We start from the raw sequence: 23642 nt of genomic DNA on the forward strand, positions 1-23642 counted from the left end.
AAACCCAAGATATCACTATCATATCCAAAAATATATTCTACCGAACGGGTTTCTAAACTAAGATAAATTGGGTTGGGGTCTAAAAAAGAGAAAAAGTGATTAGAACTTTTAAATGAAGTGTAAATCTTAATTTTATTGTTTTCAGGCAATAGATCGATAAAAAAATTCATCCCCAATCGACAAATCTCGTTGACTCTCTTTACAGGCTCATATTTCATTTTTCAAAATTAAACTTTATTGTTTAAGTGGCACCTTTGATCGAGTAATAAAAAGCTCATTTGTTTACGAAGCATCAACGCTGATCATCCTTATATCACACCACTATTCAGTTTTATAAAGATGTATCTCTAGGGAATTGGAGGCTTTTTTTGGGTCTTTGTGCTTAAAGATGGTTGAGTTTGGTGTGTTATCTTCGGGAAAGTGATGCAGGGGGCTTGCAAAGTTATCTCCCATGTAATTTTTTCCATCGGCGGAATATTTTTTCGGGGAGATTCTAGAACAAAAGCATGAAAAAGCAAAAGGATAAAAAGTAAAGCCATCATGTTTTTTTTTCACTAAAGTGCAAATTATATACGTGTCTTGAGAAGGAATTGGGGTAAGTACCAATTATGACTATTGTTAAGAAGGCACGAGGGTTGAAGAACCTAACCTTGTTAGTTTCTGCTGGTTTTGAATTTAACGTGATTATTTATTGTAATATCTGTTTGTTTTAGATATGATTTGTTTATTATGATAACATGTGTTAGTTTTACGCCTAAAAGATTATTTGCCTTTATTTCTGCTTATTCTTTATTCAAATAAAAAAATGTTTTTTTAATTGCATGTAAGGAGTGACTTCAAAGCTTAAACGTTTCGCTGTCGCTCTTTACGCTAAAGTTTGACTTTTTCTCACATATCTAATTTTGTAAACAATTAAAAGTTTTAGTTTAAAGAGCGAGGTATTGTGGAGGGAACGAACACCCTTATATACGTAATAATTTCTTTAATTCATTTAGAATTTTTGAAAAAATCATTTTTTCTTTTTTTTAAATAATAGAAATTCTCTTCCCTCATAATAAATTCTTTCATGGAAGGATTTTCCCAGGTAACCTCCTCCCCCAAACCAAATTCCCAACCCTCAACATGACATAGTCACCCAGAGAACGTCTCTACACTTCCCAATAACCCTTAATATATGTAAACAATGGTCAAAGTTTGTAACTTGCAACCCCTCCCTTGGGAACTGTGGGGGATTAAGTTCTTGAAAGACATAATTAATAGATTTTGTGACCTTGTTGAACAAAATGGCTATTCATCCGGTGACTTTGGGAAAAAAAGAGAGTGGGAGGAGGCCTAGGTTCCCTCCAATTTCTTTTTTACTTAAAAATGGCACTAGAACTTTTAATGTCCATTAGAATGAGCCCTATCACGACGTTGTACGACCACTGGGACAATACGATCACCCCTGGGAAAAAAACAAAACAAAACAAAAATAATCAGGCATCCGTGATCTGTCTTCTGACAAAAAATACAAAATTCCACATTTTTGCAGATAGGACCTTGAAACTTCTACAGAAAGGTTTTCTGATTTGCTGCAACTGAAGGTGTGATTTTTGTTAAGATTTAGTGACTTTTGTCTCTCTATATTTTCTAAAAATAAGCCAAACTTTCTCAGGCTCTTAAATTTGATGGGAAAGACTAATCTTGATTGAACATTTGTATTTAAAATAAGCCTAAAAATACAATTCTTTTGATGTAAATATTGGTATCAAAATTTTGTTTTTAGAGTTTTGGTTACTATTGAGCCAGATCGCTCCTTTCTACAGTTTGTTACCACGAACTGTTTGATAATTTGTAGGGCAGCTAGCTTTATCCCTGTCCTACGTCTCTTTTCAACTCAAAATTATCCGACCAAAATTTTGGAATAGCGAAATCTACTGGAAGGAGGCATCATCAGTTAGGACTTTAAGGCTCTATTCCTTTAACACTTACTTTAGTTACTTTATAAATATATTTTTTGGGGACAGGGGAGGGGATTATTTTTCTATGGGGAGCCTAGAATGGAAAATTTTTACATGGAGGAATTTTCTCATGGAGGAAGAGAATTTTCTTGGTAGAACAGCAAGGTAACTATTTATCACTTTTCTAAATATAGTATTTGTTATTTCGAAATGTAAGACTAATTTTCAAATGGGGAGTTCTTATGGGGTGGAATTTTACTCCGATAATTTTACTCAAGAAGGATGAAAAGATTCCTGGGATTATATCAGAAACTATAAGAAATAAAATAAAACCCATATGAAACTAAAAAGAATTTCTTAGAGGGAATTGTATAGGGAAAATTTTTTATGAAGATGAAATGTTTCAGAGAAAACTTTTAGAGTAAAAGAGGAATTTGAGCTAGGATAAACTTTTTGTTTACCCTAAGAACACTTAAACAGAAAGAATTCTTAGGGAGAAGGGGGGAGAATTTTCACAGAGAAAGAAGAGTCAAAAGATCTAATAACCATGTCTTTGAGGATTACTTAACTCCCAGCAGTCCCTTGGGAGTAGGCATTCCAAGTTTGGACCTTACGGAACTAGTGCCGTCAAACTTACTTTAATTACTTTATAAACACATTGTTCAGAAGGGGGAGGTTTTTTGAGGAAGACTAGACTCAAAAATTTAAAATGGAGGAATTATCTAGTGGGAAGAAAATTTTGTGTGGTTAGAAAGCCGGATAAGTAGTTCTGTTTGTTAATTTTCTCAATATATTATTTTATTTTTTTATTTACATGACTGATTTTCAAGGGGAAATTTTTTATTGGGGGATGATTGCTAGGAGAAATTTCTTCAAGAAGAGAAAAGAGATTCTCGGGATTATTTGATAAATAATACGTAATAGAATTGAATTCATATGAAAGCAATGATAATTTTCTAGAAGGAATTGTCAAAGGGGTATTTTATTAAGGACAAAATTGAGAAAAATTGTCAAGAGGACAAAATGAATTTAAGCTAGGATGGACTATTTGTGGGAAAATTTCTCATTGAGAAAGAATTTTCAGGGGGGAGGCTGACTTTTATTGAAAGGAAAGGTGGGCATCCCGGAATGAATTGAAATAGATAATTTTATATCAATATACCACCCTAGTGTTGATTTTTATAAGCTATGGAATAAAAATATCACTAGAAACCTATTAAATAAAATATGAATTTCTACTACAATTGAAAAGCAACAATAAGACTTAAGACGAACAGAAGCTATCACTTGAGAGGAACAGAAGCTATCTCCTATCACCTTTGATTGAGTAATAAAAAGCTCATTTGCTTACGAACCATTAAAGCTGATCATCAAACAGTTCGTGGTAACGAACTGTAGTAAGGAGCGACCCGGCTCAATAGTAACCAAAACTCTAAAAAATGGAATTTTGATACCAATAGCTATATCAAAAGAATCGCATTTTAATGCTGGTTTTAAATATATAAGTTTCATCAAGTTTAGTCTTACCCATCAAAAGTTACGTGCCTGAGAAAATTTGCGTTATTTTAGAAAATAGGGGGAAACACCCCCTAAAAGTCATAGAATCTTAACGAAAATCACACCATCAGATTCAGCGTATCAGAGAACCCTATTGTAGAAGTTTCGAGCTCCTATCTACAAAAATGTGGAATTTTGCATTTTTTGCCAGAAGGCAGATCACGGATGCGTGTTTATTTGTTTTTTTGTTTTTTTGTTGTTTTTTTTCCCCAGGGGTGGTCGTATCGACCCAGTTGTCCTAGAATGTTGCAAAAGGGCTCATTCTAACGGAAATGAAAAGTTCTAGTGCCCTTTTTAAGTGACCAAAAAAATTGGAGGGCACCTAGGCCCCCTCCCACGCTAATTATTTTCCCAAAGTCAACGGATCAAAATTCTGAGATAGCCATTTTATTCAGCGTAGTCGAAAAACCTTATAACTATGTCTTTGGGACGACTTACTCCCCCACAGTCCCCGTGGGAGGGGCAACAAGTTACAAACTTTGACCTGTGCTTACATATTGTAATGGTTATTGGGAAGTATACAGGCGTTTTCAGGAGGATTTTTTTGGTTGGGGGGAGGGGTTGAGAAGAGGAGGATATGCTGGGGGAACTTTCCATCGAGAATTTGTCATGGGAGAAGAAAACTTCCATGAAGGGAGAGCAGGATTTACTAGCATTATTTAAAAAAAAATTAAAAAATAAATGTGAAAAAGCTTTTTCAGCTTGAAGTAAGGAACAGCAATAAAACTTAAAACAAACAGAAATTATTACCCATATAAGGGGCTCACCTCCTTATGATACCTAGCTCTTTACGCTAAAGTATTTTTAGTAATTTCAACTATTTATTCTACGGCTTTTGTGATTCAGGGGTCATTCTTAATGAATTGGGATAAAATTTAAGCTTTAGTGTAAAGAGCGAGGTACTGACGATTGGGCAAATCCCCTCATATATGTAATAAAAACATGAGAATACAAAAGTTCTTTACGTAAGCTAATTTATAAGTTACGTAAATCTTTTACCAATAAAAATATTCGTAAAAAATTAAAAGTTCTAGTTGCCTTTTTAATTAACCAAAAAATCGGAGGGCGACTAGGCTTCGCCCCCGCTCTTTTTTCTCAAAATCATTCGATCAAAATTATGAGAAAGCCATTTAGCCCCCCCCCCCAAAAAATATGCAAATTTCGTTTTGATTATTCCTCTACGGAGAGCCAAAATCAAAACATGCATTGATTCAAAAACGTTCAGAAATTAAATAAAAAAAACGAGTTTTTTTAACTGAAAGTAAGGAGCGACACTAAAACTCAAAACGCACAGAAATTACTTCGTATATGAAAGAGGCTGCTTCCTCATCAACGCCCCGCTCTTTACGCTAAAGTTTTTTGCTGTTTTAAAAAGAAGAATTGAGAGAAAGAGTCAAACTTTAGCGTAAAGAGCGGGGCGTTGATGAGGAAGCAGCCTCTTTCATATACGAAGTAATTTCTGTGCGTTTTAAGTTTTAGTGTCGCTCCTTACTTTCAGTTAAAAAAACTCGTTTTTTTTATTTAATCTTTATATAAGACCACTCTTCAATTTTTTTTTAATGTATCTTTAGGGAATGGGAGGATTGTTTTGGTATTTAGTTCTTAAGGATGGCTGAGATTCATGTGCTATCTTCGGGAAAGTGATGCAGGGGGCTTGCAAAGGTATCTTCCATGTAATTTTTCCCATTTCATTATCGAATATGTTGATTATAATTTGATTATATATTTGTTTATATATTTTATATTTGATTATATATTTTGATTATATATTTTGATTATATTTTGATTATATATTTTGATTATATATTCGTTGATTATATATTTTGATTATAAATTTACTTACTGTTTTGGTATTTCGTTCTTAAGGATGGCTGAGATTCATGTGCTATCTTTGGGAAAGTGATGCAGGGGGCTTGCAAAGTTATCTTCCATGTAATTTTTCCCATTTCATTATCGAATATGTTTTCGGGGAGATTCTGGAACAAAACCAAGGAAAGCAAAAGCATAAAAAGCAAAAACAAAATATTTTTTTGTTGCTATTTTAATAAAGTGCAAATTATATACTGGTCTTGAGAAGGAATTGAAGTAAGTGCAAATTATGTCTATTGTTAAAAAGGCATGAGGGTTGAAGAACCTAACCATGTTAGTTTCGGCTAGTTTTGAGTTTAACTCGATTATTTATTGTAATATATGTTTGTTTTAGGTATTATTTGATTATTATGGTGACTTGTGGTAGTTTTACGCCTGAAAAGCTTATTTGACTTTATTTCTGCTCATTGTTTATTCAAATAAAAATTCAAACTTGATTCAAACAATACGGTTTCTTAATCGCATCTAAAGAGCGACTTTAAAGACTTTAAACGAACAGAAATTATTCTGCGTAAGAAAGAGGTTGTCCCCTTTTCAATGCCTCGCTCTTTACGCTAAAGTTTGACTCTTTTTCACAACTCTACTTTTTAAAACAATAAAAAACTTTAGCTTAAAGAGTGAGGTATTGTGGAGGAGTAATAATTAGTTAATAATTAGGAGGATTTAAATATGTAATTTAAACATTAAAACTTAAAACGAACATAAATTACTCCGTATATGACGGGGCAGTTCCTTCCTCAGTGCCCCACTCTTTATGCTAAGATTTTCTCTTTCTTTCAACTTTACTCTTTAAAACAGTAAAAAACTTTAGCGTAAAGAGCGGGCCGTTGAGGAGGGAACTGCCCCTTTCATATACGAAGTAATTTCTGTTCTTTTTAGGTTTTAATGCGGTTCCTTACTTCCAGCTGAATTTTTTATTTATTTATTTTTTCCTTTTTTTTAAACAATGCTAGAAATTCTCTCCCCTCATGATTGATTCCTCCACAGAAGGATCATCCAAGGAACCCCCCTGCCTCGACTCACATCCCCCCTCAGCATGAAAAATTTCCCCAGAGAACGTCTGCACACTTCCCAATAACCCTTACTATATGTAAAGAATTGTCAATGTTTATAACATGCAGCCCCTCCTCCAGGGATTGTGGGGGATTCTGTTGTCTCGAAAGTCATAATTATTAGGTTTTTTAACTATATTGATCAAAATGGCAATCTCAGAATTTTGATCTGGTGACTTTGGGAAAAAACAATGAGCGTGGAAGGGCCTAGACAAACCTCCATTTGTTTTAGTCATTTAAAAAGGGCACCAAAACTCTAATTTCCGTCTGAATGAGCCCACTCACGAAATTGTAGAAATACTGGGTTGACTTGACCACGCCTGGAAAAAAAAAACAAAAAAAAATAAATAAACGCACATCCGTCATCTGTTTTCTGGCAAAAAATATAAATTTCCACATTTTTGGAGGGAGGAGCTTGAAACTTCCACAGTAGGGTTTTCTGATTCGCCGAATCTGAAGGTGTGATTTTCGATAATATTCAGTGACTTTCAGGGGGTGTAACTCTCTATTTTCTAAAAAAAGACAAATTTTGTCAGGCTCCTAACTTTTGATGGTTAAGACCAAACTTGATGAAACTTTGTATTTAAAATAAGCATAAAAATACAATTCTTTTGATGCAAATATTGGTATCAAAATTTCGGTTACTATTCAGCTGGGTCGCTCCGTAATACAGTTCGTTACCACGAACTGTCTGATAGTTTCTAGGGCAGCTAGCTTTTCCCCCTCTGCTACGTCTCTTTTTTAATCATAATTATTTGTTCAAAATTTTGGAATAGCAATTTTGTACAACCTAGTTAAAATATGTAATAACCATGTCTGTTACCATGATCTGACTCCCCAAAATCTACTGGGAGGAGGCACCATCAGTTAGGACTTTAAGGGTCTATTGCTGTAACACTTACTTTAGTTACTGCATAAGTATATATATTTTGGGAGGGGGAGGGGATTATTTTTCTGTAGGGAGCCTAGAATGGAGAATTTTTACATGGAGGAATTTTCTCATGGAGGAAGAGATTTTTTTGGGTAGGAACGCCGGGTAAGCAGTACTATTTATCACTTTTCTAAATATAGTATATATAATTTCGAAATGTATGACGAATTTTCAAATGGGGAGTTCTGATGGAGCGGATTTTTACTCGGATAATTTTATTCAAGAAGGATGAAGCGATTCCTAGAATTATATCAGAAACTATAAGAAATAAAATAAAACTTATATGAAATTAAAGAGAATTTTTATAGGGAATTGTAAAGTGGAAATTTTCTGTTAAGATGAAATGGTTCAGAAATAAACTTGAAGAGGAGAAGAGGAATTTGAGCAAGGGTGAACTTTTTGTTTTTCCCTAAGAACATTCAAACGGAAATTATTCTCAGGGGGAAGGGGGGAGAATTTTCACAAACAAGAAAAGGTCTGAACATCTAATAACCACGTCTTTGAGGATTACTTAACCCCCCATAGTGCCCTGGAAGTAGGCATTGCCAGTTTGTACCTTAAGGATCTAGTACCGTCAAACGTACTTTAATTACTTTATAAGCAAATTATTTGGATGGGGGAGGTTTCTTGAGGGAGACTAGACTCGAGAATTTTAAATCGAGGAATGATCTAATGGGGAAGGGAGTTTTGTGAGGTTGAGAAGCCGGATAAATAGTTCTGTTTGTCAATTTTCTCAATATATTATTTATTTTTGGAAATGCATGACTGATTTTCAAGGGGAGAGTTTTTATGGGGGGATGATTGCTAGGAGAAATATCATCAAGAAGAGAAAAGAGATTTCGGGGATTATTTGAGAAATAATGAGAAATAAAAATTGAATTTATATGAAAGCAAAGATAATTTTCTAGAGGGAATTGTCAAGGGAAACTTTAGCAAGGACCAAATTGTCCAGGGATAACGTCAAGAGGAGAATAGGAATTTAAGCTAGGATGGACTTTTTGTGGGAAAATTTCTGATCCAAAAGAATTTTCAGGGGGGGGGGGTAGACTTTTATAGAGACGAAAGGTGGGCATCCCAGAATGAATTGAAATTGATATTTTTATATCAATATACAATCTTAGTGTTGATTTTTACAAGCTATTGAATAAAAACATCTCTAGAAACCTATTAAATACAAAAATGAATTTCTACTAAAATTGAAAAGCAACAATAAAACTTAAGACGAACAGAAACTACTTTTTATAAGAGGGGTGCCGCTTTTAGAAATCTGTCTGTTTACACCAAAGTCTCATATTTTGGTCAAAGTCTCACATTCACGTCAAATTCTCAAATTTGAGGAAGAGCCTGAGGAAATTTTCCTTATTTCCTTAAAAAGAAAAAACCTAAGAACCACAGAATCTTAATGAAAATCACATCATCAGATTCAGCGTATCATGATACTCTACTGTAGGGATTTCAAGCTTCGTATATGCCAAAATGATTTTTTTTTGCCAGAACAAAGATTTTTTTGCCAGAACATGGATGCATGTTTATTAGTTTTTTTTGGTCTTTTTTTAACCCAGGGGTGATCATATCGAACCAGAGGTTCGAGTTCAAGTTTCATCATGATTTCTCTGCGTTAAGTGTTTTCCAAGATTTCTGGTCCCCCCCCAAATCCCCCCAATGACGCTGCATCCGGTCGGTATTTGAAATAAGAGATCTGAGTTACGAGGTCCTTCTAAATATGAAATTTCATTAAGATCCGATCACTACTTCGTAAGTTAAAAATACCTCATTTCTTCTAATTTTTCTAATTTTGTGGGGTAGGGCATGGGAGGGGGTTACATGTGAGGATGTTTACAAGCTTTATTTAACATACAGTATTAATAAAAAAATCAGAATTAAAGAAAAAAACGAGTCTTTTAAACTGAAAGTAAGATGCAACATTAAAAGTTAAAACGAACAGAGCTATTATAAAAGAGCTATTTATGCTAATTAAATGGCTATTGTGATTCAGGGTTTATTCTTAAAGAACTGGAACAAAATTTGAACTTTAGTGTAAGAGCGAGGTATTGACAAAGGGTTAAACTCCCTCATATACGTTATAATTCCTATTGGTTTTAAGTTTTAATTGACGGAAATTAAAATTTCTAGTGCCTTTTTAAAGTGACCATACAAATTGGAGGCCAACTAGGCCCCCACCAAGGCTAATTCTTCCTAATATCACCGATTCAAAATTTTAAGATATCCACTTTATTCATTATAGTCAAAAAATCTGTTAACTATGTCTTTGAGGATGACTTAGTCCCCCACAGTCTCCAGAGGAAGGACTGCAAGTTATAATTAGTTGCCCACTGTTTATAAATAGTATTGGTTATTGGGAACTATACAGAAGTTTTCAGGGGGATTTTTCTTGTGGGGTAGGGCATGAGAGGGGGTTACATGTGAGGAGGTTTACTAGCTTTATTTAACATACAGTATTGTTAAAAAAAAAATCAGAATTAAATAAAAAAACAAGTCTTTTGAACTGAAAGTAAAAGGCAAAATTAAAAGTTAAAATGAACGGAGCTATTATAAAAGAGCTATTTATGCTAATTAAATGGCGAACTTTACTGTAAGAGCGAGGTATTGACAAAGGAACAAACAGCCTCATATACGTTACAATTTCTGTTCGTCTTGCGTTTTAATGTTGCTCCTTACTTTTATTTGAAAAAACTTGTTTTTTTAAATTCATATTAAATGTTAACGTGACTCCTTTCACTCAAAAATGTATATTTTCAGTTTAATTTTTTATTTCTACATAATACTATAGAAGAAGTCTTTTCAATCTATAGCCTGACAAATTTGATATTAAGATTTGCATTTTATTTAATAATACTAATTTCTTTTTCACTCTATTTTTTTAAGACCCCGGTCCTCTCGCCCAATTTATTTTTATTTAAATTATCTGTACCTTTTTTGTTACTTCTGACTAACATTGTCTTTGCGACTTTCAATAATTTTCTTGTCTTTTGTTAAAAAAAATAATATTTTATTGAATATGGATATGAAAATGGCACCTTGAGTTCTTACCTGCTTCATCTCTAGTTTAGAAACCTGTTAATGTATTTTTATGAATATAAAAGTGACATCTTGAGCTCTTAGTTATTTATTTATATTTTAGGTGCCTATATAACATATTTCTATAACATTTTTTAGTCTATATGTTCTAAAATGTTATTTTTAAGAATGTAACTTCAAAAATAAAGTGTTATCCCTCCATTTTCGGATCTATAATTCAGGGACCTTTTTACATTTCTAAAATACCGTCATAAAATCTTGGAAGAGTTAAAAGGTAGTGGGTAAAAATGAACTTCTATAGGATTAGGCATCCTTAACCCCAGCTACACAGTGAATTTCAAGCCATAATACTTGACACGCAATGATTCATTCCTGTATATTAAATAAAAAAACAAGTTTTTTCAATTGAAAGTAAGGAGCGACATTCAAACTTAAAACGAACAGAAACTAGACCTACGTTGCCTGAGCAACGTGAAGTGATGCGGCAACTATTGTAAAGCTTCGCCAAATAGAGTGTTGCGAGAGCAACACTTTGGTTTTCTTTCTTTGCTGTCGGTTAAACGCTGATGTTGTCAGCCTATCGAAGCTTTTAAAACGTTATGTTCAAAGAAGACCGCGATCAGTAACTAAATGATCAAAGGCTATTTATCAGCATTGAAAAAACAACAATAAAAAAAGAATATCGAAAGAAGGGACTAAATTGACTTTGCAGCCAGTTGAACTTTATCCTTTTCAATCGTAGATATCGTGACGGATCAAGACTTGTAACGATATCTTATATAATCTATTTGGTATTATAAAGCTATCCGTAACTTTTCAGGATGAAAATACCATAGATGACACTCTATTAATTATTACGAAACTGCCTCGTTGTCTTATGTTATCGTTTGTACCCGTTGCGTAAACACTTAATTCTAGGTTACAGTGAGTATGGGTAGGCTACACCATCTAGCCAAAATTACAAACCCCTCTTCACTAAAGATTATTGTAGCCTAACCGACGATTATTAATTAAACGTCCCCTACATGTCTTACCACTGAAACTAATTCGGTCTTACCATCAAATACACTGGAAACAAATAATAGGTACACTAAATAGCAAAATTTGCAAACCCCTCACTGCCAAAGATGATTATAAGCTAACAGCCGACCTTTCCTTACAAGTCCCCTACATGTCTCACAATTGGTATCAGCTTATTTTTGGTTTCAGTGTGTACCCTACTACTGAAGTTGTCAACCCCTTGAAACTTTTAAACTAGTATATCCCATGAAGAAATTTTTGAATCAAAAAATGGATGACATATATTTTGATTAGCTCGTGAAGAGCTATCGATTCCCGTCGAAAAAAAAATTCTATCTGTCTTGGTTCAAAAGTTGATTTTTTTTTTGCCGTAGGACAACTTTCTAACGTAGAAAGGAGCAAGGGATAGACTCCAATTTCCTTAGCAATGACAGAAATTTTAAAGTTTAAGAGTTACATCTCATAACATTTCTCTACCTCAATCCCAAGTCCGAAAAAACAAATGATAAACCCAGCCAAAATCATGGCAGCACTTTCGGACCCGTGGGAAAATGCCGCTTTTTTGCTTCTGTAAATTTTTCTGTATTTATCCCCCTAGGTAGCCCCCTCCCCCGAACCATACCCCCCCCCTCAACACCAAAAAATCCCCAAGAGAACGTCTGCACACTTCCCAATAACCCTTACTATATGTAAACAATGGTCAAAGTTTGAAATTTGCAGCCCCTCCCCTGGGGCCTGTGGGATATTAAGTCGTCTTGAAAGATATAATTAATAGATTTTTGACTATGTTGAACAAAATCGCTATTGATCCGGTGACTTTGGCAAAAAATGAGAGTGGGAGGAGGCCAAGGTGCCCTCCAATTTCGTTTTTACTTAAAAAGGGCACTAGAGCCTTTAATTTCCATTAGAATGAGCCCTATCACGACGTTTTACGACCACTGGGACAATACGATCATCCCTGGATAAAAAAAAATAAAAATAAAAAATAAACACGTATCCGTGATCTGTCTTCTGACAAAAAATACAAAATTCCACATTTTTGCAGATAGGAGCTTGAAACTTCTACAGAAAGGTTTTCTGATTTGCTGCAACTGAAGGTGGGATTTTTGTTAACATTTAGTGACTTTTAGGGGGTTGTCTCTCTTTATTTTCTAAAAGTAAGCCAAACTTTCTCAGGCTCTTAACTTTTGATGGGAAAGACTAATCTTGATTGAACTTATGTATTTAAGATAAGCCTAAAAATGCAATTCTTTTGACGTAAATACCATCTAAGAGGCCTAGATGCCCTCCAATTACTTTTTCACTTTAAAAGGGTATTAGAACTTTTAATTTCCATTAGAATGAGCCCTATTAAGACATTTTACGACAAATGGGTCGATACAATCACCCCTGGGAAAAAAACAAAAACAAAAAAAAACAAATAAACACGCATCCGTGATCTGTCTTCTGGCAAAAAATACAAATTCCACATTTTTGTAGATAGGAGCTTGAATTTTCTACAGTTAGGTTTTCTGATTTGCTGAAATTGAAGGTGTGATTTTGGTTAAGATTCAGTGACTTTTAGGGGTTGTTTCTCTATATTTTCTAAAAATAAGGCAAATTTTCTCGGGCTCGTAACTTTTGATGTGCAAGACTAAATTTGACTGAACTTATGTTTTTAAAATAAGCATAAAATACAATTTTTTTAATGTAAATGTTGGTATCAAAATTTAGTTTTTTAGAGTTTCGGTTACTATTGAGCCGGGTCGCTCCTTACTACAGTTCGTTACCACGAACTGTTTGGTAATTTGTAGGGCAGCTAGCTTCTCCCCTTCTTCTACGTCTCTTTTCTACTCAGAATTTTCTGACCAACATTTTGGATAAGTAAAATCTACTGGGAGGAGGCATCATCAGTTTCCTAACTTTAAGGGTCTATTGGTGTAACACTTACTTTAGTTACTTTATAAATATATTTTTTGGGGACGGGGAAGGGAATTATTTTTCTGTAAGGAGACAAGAATGGAGAATTTTTACATGGAGGAATTTTCTCATGAAAGAAGAGAATTTTCTTGGTAGGACAGTCGGGTAAGTAGTACTGCTTATCACTTTTCTAAATATACTATTTTGCATTTCGAAATGTATGACTAATTTTCAAATGGAGAGTTCTTATTGAGTGGATTTTTACTGGGATAATTTTATTCAATAAGGATGACGACATTCCTGGGATTATATCAGAAACTATAAGAAATAAAATAAAACCTATATGAAATTAAAGAGAATTTTTTAGAGGGAATTGTAAAGGGGAAATCTTCTGTGAAGATGAAATGGTTCACAGAAAACTTTACGAGGTGAAGAGGAATTTGAGCTAGGATGTACTTTTTGTTTACCCTAAGAACATTTAAACGTAAAAAATTCTTAGGGGGAAGGGGGGGGGGAGAATTTTCAAGGAGAAGGGGAGACTGAATATCCTAGGGGGGAGATTTATTTAGGGGGTCAATTTTTGATTTATTTCTCTAGATTTATTTATTCAAATCTATTTTGAATATATATTTAGGGGGTCAATTATTTTAATGTATATTATTTAGGGGGTCAGTTTAAAGATTTATTTATCTATGGGGGTCAATTTTTTTTATAGCTGTTTGATTCAGCCTAGTTGAAAGCCCTAACAATTAAGATTTTGGGGATGACCCCTCAAAGTTTTTTGGGTAAAGCTATATTTGAAGCGCTTTTCCCATGACTTGTGTCATTATGTCATTAGGAAGATATATGGAATTTTTAAATATACTGGGAAAAGTTACAATTGTTTTCAGAATTGATCCCATAAAAATTTTTTGAAAGGTCTTTTTGTAAGGTCTTACCATGAAAAAGCTAACCTATAAACCACAAATCGTTTTCAAAAATATTAACAGCTAGGTTATTTCTGATACCCATTGAGATCCAAGTAAATCATTAATATTTTTGTCTCAAGCAAACATCAAAATTTATAGTTTGGCTAAAACTTAGGTTTTTTTTAATGTTAAAGATTACATTAACTCCATCTTCGATGTCAGTTTTCGTATACCCCAAGAATATTGAGATCATAAAAAAATCAAAGAATCTATAAGTCCTAAAAAATTTTCAGAAGTCTGACTTATTTTTTCGAGTCCAATGTGACATTTCTCTATGCTAAACCTAATAGTTAGCATCATTAAAAGAATATTTTTTTTTGTAACTTCAGCAAATTTTTGTTCTAAGACTCGGAAGAGGTCAAATTTGTGTTCTAATATGTCTGGTAAATATAAAAGAGTACTACAATTTTCAATTACCGTTTCATTGAAACCTCTCCAAATCTTCTAGGAACATTGATCTAGTAGGAATACTGTTGGAAAAAAAGCTCCATCTGCATAGCAATTTTACCTCCATCTGCATGGAAGTAAATTCCAGAGTGGGTATGTTCTAGGGGGAATTTTTCGTGGCGTTTATTTTCCAAAGGGGGTATTTCCGCGAGAAATTTTTTTTCGGGGGGGGGGGGGGTTCTGTGGTGGGGGGGATAAGTTCCGAAAGAATATTTTCTGAGGAGAGGGGCAAACTCTGGCCACCGAAAAAATAGTATAATCTAGCAATATTCCAAAGTTTGGCCATGGGCTGGGTCATGGAGGGGCAGGAGTAAGCTCCCATAAGTTTGGGAATAAAATATCGTTAATAATTTCTTATGGTAGGGGGAAAGTCGGCTGGGACATGTAGGGCCAGGGTTCTTCCATGTAGCTGTACTAGCTAATGTACGATTAATCCATGTATGTAACTAACATATGTTTTGGTATGAAATATCAATAATAAACTCATCTTCCATAAATTCTATATAATATTTTGTTAATGTTTGGAGGGGGGGGGGGTCGTTAAGCCAAGTAGAGTCAGGTTTCAGTTTCCATAAGCTATGAAATAAAATATTACAAGTAGTTTTTTTAGGAGGGCTAGGACCGTAAAGGGCCAGGAGTCAGCTCTCACTAACTTTGGAATAAAATATTGTTAAAAATATTGGTGGAAGACGAGGAAGGGGGGCAATCTAGGGCCATGAGTGGGCTCCCATTTGTTTTGAAATACATTTTCAGTAATAATTTTCTTAAGGGGGGCTTGACGATAGAGGGCCAAAGATCACTTCCAATAAATTCTTAAGGGGAAATATCACTATTTTTGGAGGGTTTTTGTGCCGTCGAGGGCCAGTAGTGAACTTTCATAATCTAAAATACTGTTAATAGTTTTATTAAGGAGGGGTTAGGAGTATAGAGGATCAGGGGTCAGCTTCTTTATGCTTCAAAATAAATTATTGATAATACTTTAAATGGAAGGGAGGGGTCAAGTCATGGACCACCAAGAGTCAGCTCCAATAAGTTTTGGAATAAAATATCGTTAATAATTCTTTTGGGGTAGGTGGAGCGAAAAAGTTCAACGGTTGTTTCCCATTAGTTTTGGAATAAGACTTCCAAAGAGGTCCAAAGTTCAGGTCAAGCGAGTTTTTGGATAAAGTATTACTAATTTTTTTATTTTTTGTTTTTTAGGGGAAGGGGCCAAGAAGGGCCTAGGGCCACGTCCCATAAATTTTGGGAAGAATTATCGTTGAAACTTGTTTTTTGGACGGAGGGGGGACAAAGAGGTCCAGGAGTCAGCTCTCACCATTTTTGGAATACAATATTAGTTTTATTGCCCTCTCTAAGTGCCCAATTATGTTGTATGGCAGCTAAACCGCCTCCCAAACCCTTTTTATTCCAATGTCGTCTGATAAAAATTTTAAGATATTAGATGTTGTTTTGTTGAGCATAGTCAAAGTAATACCTATTGGTTTGAGGATAACTTAACCCGCCAAACTTTAAAAATCACCCTCGTACAAAATATGCACAGGTAAGAAACTTGCCAGTTTACAAAAAGATTTAGACCATCCCGACTCTTCCACCTCAGAAATCTTATCAAGAGGATCATAAGGTATCAAGTCAACAGGAGAATATTATAACGGTTTAGCAATGAGGTTTATCTTTCGTGGAGCTTCATGCGAAGTAAAAAATTTTAGGTACTTACAATAAGCTGAGCGAAGCTTCAATTTTTCAGAGTGACAGCTGAATACAGTCTAGAGAGCACTTTTCTGTTAAAAGTTTACTGAACGGAAGCTAATTTGGCATAGCTGAGTCTAATTGCGTTAGATATATTTTCCACAAAAAGAGTTCTAGTGCTTGTTAAGTTAGTCATTTCGTAAGTCATTCGTAAGTCATACCAAGGTATTTCGGATATTTTCTTGTAAATACTTTTGCTCTATAAACAACAACATAAGAGGGGATGGGGCAAATTCGGAACTAATTTCTTATGCATGGCCAATTATTAAAATTAAAAACTCTGTTTTCTTAGCGTTCACACTTGAGCCTAAACAATCATATCCACGAGTTAGGTGGTCTAGATTGCACTGGAGAGTAGAATGGTCGCTACTTATCATTAAAAACAAAAAAACAAGTTTTTTCAACTGAAAGTAAGGAGTGACATCAAAACTTAAAACGCACAGAAATTACTTCGTATATGAAAGAGCCTGCTTCTTCATCAACGCCCCGCTCTTTACGCTGAAGTTTTTTACTGTTTTAGAAAGAAGAATTGAGAGAAAGAGTCAAACTTTAGCGTAAAGAGCGGGGCGTTGATGAGGAAGCAGCCTCTTTCATATACGAAGTAATTTCTGTGCGTTTTAAGTTTTGATGTCACTCCTTACTTTCAGTTGAAAAAACTTGTTTTTTTTGTATTTAATTTCTGAACGTTTTTGAATCAATGCATGTTTTGATTTTGGCTCTCCACAGAGGAATAATCAAAACGAAATTTGAATATTTTTCTTGGGGGGGGGGCTAAATGGCTTTCTCATAATTTTGATCGAATGATTTTGAGAAAAAAAGAGCGGGGGTGAAGCCTAGTTGCCCTCCGATTTTTTGGTTAATTAAAAAGGCAACTAGAACTTTATATTTTTTACGAATCTTTTTATTGGTAAAAGATTTACGTAGCTTATAAATTAGCTTACGTAAAGAACTTTTGTATTCTCATGTTTTTATTACATATATGAGGGGATTCACCCCATCGTCAGTACCTCGCTCTTTACACTAAAGCTTAAATTTTATCCCAATTCATTAAGAATGACCCCTGAATCACAAAAGCCGTAGAATAAATAGTTGAAATTACTAAAAATACTTTAGCGTAAAGAGCTAGGTATCATAAGGAGGTGAGCCCCTTATATGGGTAATAATTTCTGTTTGTTTTAAGTTTTATTGCTGTTCCTTACTTCAAGCTGAAAAAGCTTTTTCACATTTATTTTTTATTTTATTTTTTAAATAATGCTAGTAAATCCTGCTCTCCCTTCATGGAAGTTTTCTTTTCCCATGACAAATTCTCGATGGAAAGTTCCCCCAGCATATCCCCCTCTTCTCAACCCCTCCCCCCAACCAAAAAAATCCTCCTGAAAACGCCTGTATACTTCCCAATAACCATTACTATATGTAAGCACAGGTCAAAGTTTGTAACTTGTTGCCCCTCCCACGGGGACTGTGGGGGAGTAAGTTGTCCCCAAAGACATAGTTATAAGGTTTTTCGACTACGCTGAATAAAATGGCTATCTCAGAATTTTGATCCGTTGACTTTGGGAAAATAATTAGCGTGGGAGGGGGCCTAGGTGCCCTCCAATTTTTTTGGTCACTTAAAAAGGGCACTAGAACTTTTCATTTCCGTTAGAATGAGCCCTCTTGCAACATTCTAGGACAACTGGGTCGATACGATCACCCCTGGGGCAAAAAAAAAAAAAAAAAAAAAAAAAAACAAATAAACACGCATCCGTGATCTGCCTTCTGGCAAAAAATGCAAAATTCCACATTTTTGTAGATAGGAGCTCGAAACTTCTACAATAGGGTTCTCTGATACGCTGAATCTGATGGTGTGATTTTCGTCAAGATTCTTTGACTTTTAGGGGGTGTTTCCCCTATTTTCTGAAATAAGGCGAATTTTCTCAGGCTCGTAACTTTTGATGGGTAAGACTTAACTTGATGAAACTTATATATTTAAAACCAGCATTAAAATGCGATTCTTTTGATATAGCTATTGATATCAAAATTCCATTTTTTAGAGTTTTGGTTACTATTGAGCCGGGTCGCTCCTTACTACAGTTCGTTACCACGAACTGTTTGATAAGTATATCGTCAGCGTGACACCATAGACTAAGATCGCACATATCAAACATTTCGTGGTAACGAACTGTAGTAAGGAGCGACCCAGCTCAATAGTAAACAAAAGTCTAAAAAACGTAATTTTGATACTAATAAATACATCAAAAGAATTCTATATAAGTTTCATTAAATTTAGTCTTACCCATCAAAAGATACGAGCCTGAGAAAATTTGCCTTATTTTGGAAAATACGGGGAAACATCCCCTAAAAGTCATAGAATCTTAACGAAAATCACACCATCATATTGAACGTATCAGAGAACTCCACTGCAGAAATTTCAAGCTCCTATCTATAAAAATATGGAACGTCGTATATTTTGCCAGAAGACTGATCACGGGTGCGTGTTGTTTCTTTCCCAGGGGTGATCGTATCGACCCAATGGTCCTAGGTTGTCGCAACAGGGCTCATTTTAATGGAAATGAAACGTTCTAGTGCCCTATTAAAGTGACCAAAAAAATTGGAGGGCACCTAAGCCCCCTCCCACGCTCAATTTTTCCCCAAAGTCAACGGATCCAAATTTTAAGATAGCCATTTTCTTCAGCATAGTCGAAAAACATAAAAAGATATCTTTGGGGACGACTTACTCCCACCCAGGGGAGGGTCTGCAAGTTACAAACTTTGACCAGTGTTTACGTACACTAATGGTTATTGGGAAGCATACAGATGTTTTCGTTTTTTTAGGGGGGGGGGGGTTGAGGGGTGGGAGCTACGTTGAATGATCTTTACTTGGAAGAATTTGTCATGGGAGAAAAAAATGTCATGAAGGGGTTGCAGGATTTTTTAGCATTATTAAAAAAAACACTGAAAAATAATAATGAAAAAGTTTTTTCAACTGAAAGCAAGGAGCAGCATTAAAACTTAAAACGAACAGAAATTATTACGCATATGAGGGGCTCATCTCCTCCTAAATACCTCGCTCTTTCTGCTAAGGTACTTTTAGTAATTTGGACTATTTATTCTACGACCTTTGTGATTGGGTCATTCTTAAAGAACCAGACAAAATTTAAGCTTTAGTGTAAAGAGCGCGGTATTGACGAGGGTACAAACCCCCTCATATATGTAATAAAAATATACAAATAAAGAAGTTAGTTACGTAAGTTAATTTATAATTTACGGATATTAATTACTAACAAAAACGTTCGTAAAAAAACATCTAAAAAGTTCTAGTTGCTTTTATAAGTTACAAAAAATTGGAGGGCAAATAGGCCTCCTCCCCCATTCCTTTTTCTTATCAAAGTCGTCGGAACAAAAACATGAGAAAGTCATTTAGACAAAAAAATTATTCATGCATATTTCGTTTTAAGTATTCATGTGCGGTGAGCCAAAATCCAAACTTTCATTGATTTAAAAACGTTCAGAAATCAAATAAAAAAACCAAGTTTTTTATACTGCAAGTAAGGAGCGATATTAAAACTTAAAAAGAACAGAAATTATTCCGTATATGAAAGGGGCTGTCCCCTCCTCAACAAATCGCTCTTTACGCTAAAGTTTTTTATTGTTTTTAAAAGTAGAGTTGTGAGAAAGAGTCAAACTTTAGCGTAAAGAGCGGGACGTTGAGAAGGGGACAAACCCTTTCATATACAGAATAATTTCTGTTCGTTTTAAGTTTTAATGTCGCTCCTTACTTGCAGCATAAAAAACTTTTTTTTTTTTTATTCTAGTAGAATCAAAACACACAGTGAGTGACCAGCTTGGTCAAAGTTTCAAAGTTCTATTGAAGCCGCTGCCAGTTTTTAAAGTCTACTTTTAAACTTAAACCAAGTTTTACCAAGTTAAACCAAGCCAGTTTTAAACTTAAAATCTACTTCTATTTCTATTTTATTCAACTATCATTTTTCCTACGTTCATACTGCTTTCCCTCAATGACTTTAATAAAAAAAAAAATTTTATGCCATAAATATTACTATGTGCATATTAAGCTTAAAATCCACTTTCATTTGTATTTTTGCTTCTTGTTTTTTAGTATAGTACAAGTTATATTCTGGTCCTGAGAAGTCTAAATCAGAGACAATTTTTTTATTCATTTTAATTGTTGCTCCTTACACTCAGTGCTGCGTGTTTTTGGCGGTTTTTTTTTAATTTATAGTTTACAATAAGTGATTTTACTCTAAAGCCTGAAAACAACAATATTAAGATTACCACTTTATTTGGAAGTGCTAATCTCTTTTTCTCTCTTTTAGAACCTACTCTTTACTCTCTGCCTCTTTTCTCTTTACGTATTCTTCGTCTCTTTGCTATCTCTATCGGTTTGTTACTTCTAAATGACCCATAAATGACGTATTCTTCGTCTCTTTGCTATCTCTATCGGTTTGTTACTTCTAAATGACCCATTCTTTGCGTCTTTCAATACTTTTTTGTCCTTAAAAAAAAAAATATTTGGATTTCTTAGTGATATATAGATTTTTTAAATAGCTGTTCTACAGCTTAAAAGCCAGTTTTATACAATCTATATTTTCAATATTAAAGTGATATTTTGAGTTTATAAATATTAATTGTATTATTTAGAAGCCAGTTTACATAAATAATATGTTTTTTATAATAGTTTTCATTCTAAAGGTTCTAAAATATGATTTAAAGGAATGTAACTTCCTGTAAAAAGTATCAACCTTCCGTCTGCTGATCTATTATTCGGGTACTTTTTCAATCTCTTTTACTTTTTCAAAATAATATCGTAAAATCTAAAAGGATTAAAAATAATGAGTAGAAATTACTCCTTCCAAAGCATGCTAAGAGTAAATTTTTGCTACAAAAATCATCTTCCATCCATCCCGATTATCCCACTTTATAAGTCCTGTATCACACCCTTAGCTGAATAATAATATTCTCTATATGCTAAATTCCCTAAAACATTCTTAGTATAGCTCAAGAAAAGTAGAATGGGGCAAACAGGGTGAGCTGTGCCTCTACACATGACTCACTCTACCCTCTAAATGAAAGGTTTGTTGCAGCTTCAACGACTTTCTTCTAAAACTACATGAATTCTCCTCCCTCAAACGTGCTCTCTCATATTTTCCCTTTTATCCAACCATCATGGCAGACCCTAAGGTAAAGAGATCGATCCAATAATCTAAAGGAGGAATGCCAAGAAGCAAATAGTTAAGGAAGAGCTGCATCCGGCGTTGCGCTTCTATCTGGAAGGATTTTCATGGGGATGTTTTTCAAGAATATTCTTCTTGTGACTACTTCAGAAGAATTTACAACAAACATTTAAAACATCAAGGTTATATAACTAGGGAATCGAATATTGACATATCAGATACCTCACTCTTTACACTAAAGCTTCGAGTTTGTCCCAATTCTTTAAGATTGACCCCTGAATCACAAAGGTTGTAGAAAAAATAGTTGAAATTACTAAAAACACTTTAGCGTAAAGAGCGAGCTATTTAGGAAGAGACTGACCCCCCATATGCGTAAAAATCTTTGTTCGTTTTAAGTTTTAATGGTGGTCCTTACTTTCAGTTGAAAAAAACTTATTTATATTTATTTTTTCATTGTTTTTTTTTTTAAATAAGGCTAGAAAATCGTGCGCCCCCTTCATGGAATTTGTCTTCTCCCATGAAAAATTCATTCAAGGGAAGATCCTCCCATGTAGCTTCCTCCCTTCAACCTCCCCTCTCCCTGCTTCCAAACCAAAAAATCATCTTGAAAAGGTCTGTACACATCCAAATAATCATTACTGTATGTAAACGCTGGTCAAAGTTAGTAACTTGCAGCCCTTCCCCTGGGGAATGTCTTTTCACCTTCCAATACTACTTTTCAATTTTAGTAGAATTTTCCGAATACCATTCAGTCCTCGCTAAAATCTCTTCTTGGCAGTTACCTCTACAAAATTGTCTTTGCTTCCATATAATTTTAATTTTATCTCTGATTATTTCTCAAATTCTCTTAGGAATCTCCTTATCCTTTTTGAAGAAATTTATCCAAGTAATCCCCCCCCCCTCTTAAAAATTCCCTCCTTGAAAATCAGTCATATATTTCCAAATAACAAACACTATATGTAGGAAAGTGGTAAATAGTAGGCCTTCTGTTTATCCGGCTTTCCAACCACACAACATTCTCTTCTCCCATGAGGAAATTCCTCCATGTAAAAATCCTCCTGTCTAACCTCCCTTTAGAAAATACCCCCCCCCCCCAAAAAAAAAATGCGTCTATTAAAAAAATTTAGTTAGTTTGATGGCACTAGACCCTTAAGGTCTTAAGTTTGAGTTCTTCTCTCAATTCTACTTTATTAAACAGTAAAAAACTTTAGCGTAAAGAGCGGAGCGTTGAGAAGGGAACAGCCCCTTTCATAAAGGAGTAATTTCTTTTCGTTTTAAGTTTTAATGTCAGTCCTTACTTTCAGTTAGAAAAACTAGTTTTTTTTTTATTTAATTTCTGAACGTTTTTGAATTAATGCATGTTTGATTTTGGCTCTCCCCACATAAATTATTAAAATGAAATTTGCATATTAATTCTTTTTTTGGCTAGATGGCTTTCTATTAGTTTTGATCAAACGATTTTTAAAAATAAGGGGTGGGGAAGGAGGCCTAGTTGCCCTCCAATTTTTTGGTTACTTAAAAAGGCAACTAGAACTTTTAATTATTAGCAAACGTTTTTATTAGTAAAAAATATACGTAACTTAAGAATTACCTTATGTAACAAACTTCTATATTCTTACATTTTTATTATGTATATGAGGGGGTTTGTCCCCTCGTTAATACCTGGCTCTTTAAACTAAATCTTAAGTTTTTTCCAATTCTTTAAGAATGACCCTGAATCAGAGAGGCCGTTGAATATATAGTTGAAATTACTAAAAATACTTTAGCATAAAGAGCAAGGTATCTAGGAGGAGAATAACCCCTCATATGCGTAATAATCTCTGTTTGTTTTAAGTTTTAATGCTACTCCTTGCTTTCAATTGAAAAAACTTTTTCATGTTTATTTTTTCATTGTTTTTTATAGTAATGCAAGAAAATCCTGTGCCCTTTTCATTGAATTTCTCTTCCCCCATGAAATATTCCTCCAAGGAAAGATCTTCCCACATAGCACCCTCCCCTCAACC

At 34.3% G+C, this 23642-nt stretch overlaps 1 protein-coding gene across 1 annotated transcript in view; it reads left to right on the forward strand.

Annotated features, from left to right (window-relative positions):
- LOC136024835 (zinc finger protein 420-like) overlaps positions 1 to 23642 on the forward strand; it is a 390140-nt gene that overhangs the window by 32798 nt on the left and 333700 nt on the right. The gene's annotated exons all lie outside the window — the stretch shown is intronic.

This window comes from Artemia franciscana, chromosome 1 (genome assembly GCF_032884065.1).
Source record: "Artemia franciscana chromosome 1, ASM3288406v1, whole genome shotgun sequence".
Lineage (NCBI taxonomy): Eukaryota > Metazoa > Arthropoda > Branchiopoda > Anostraca > Artemiidae > Artemia > Artemia franciscana.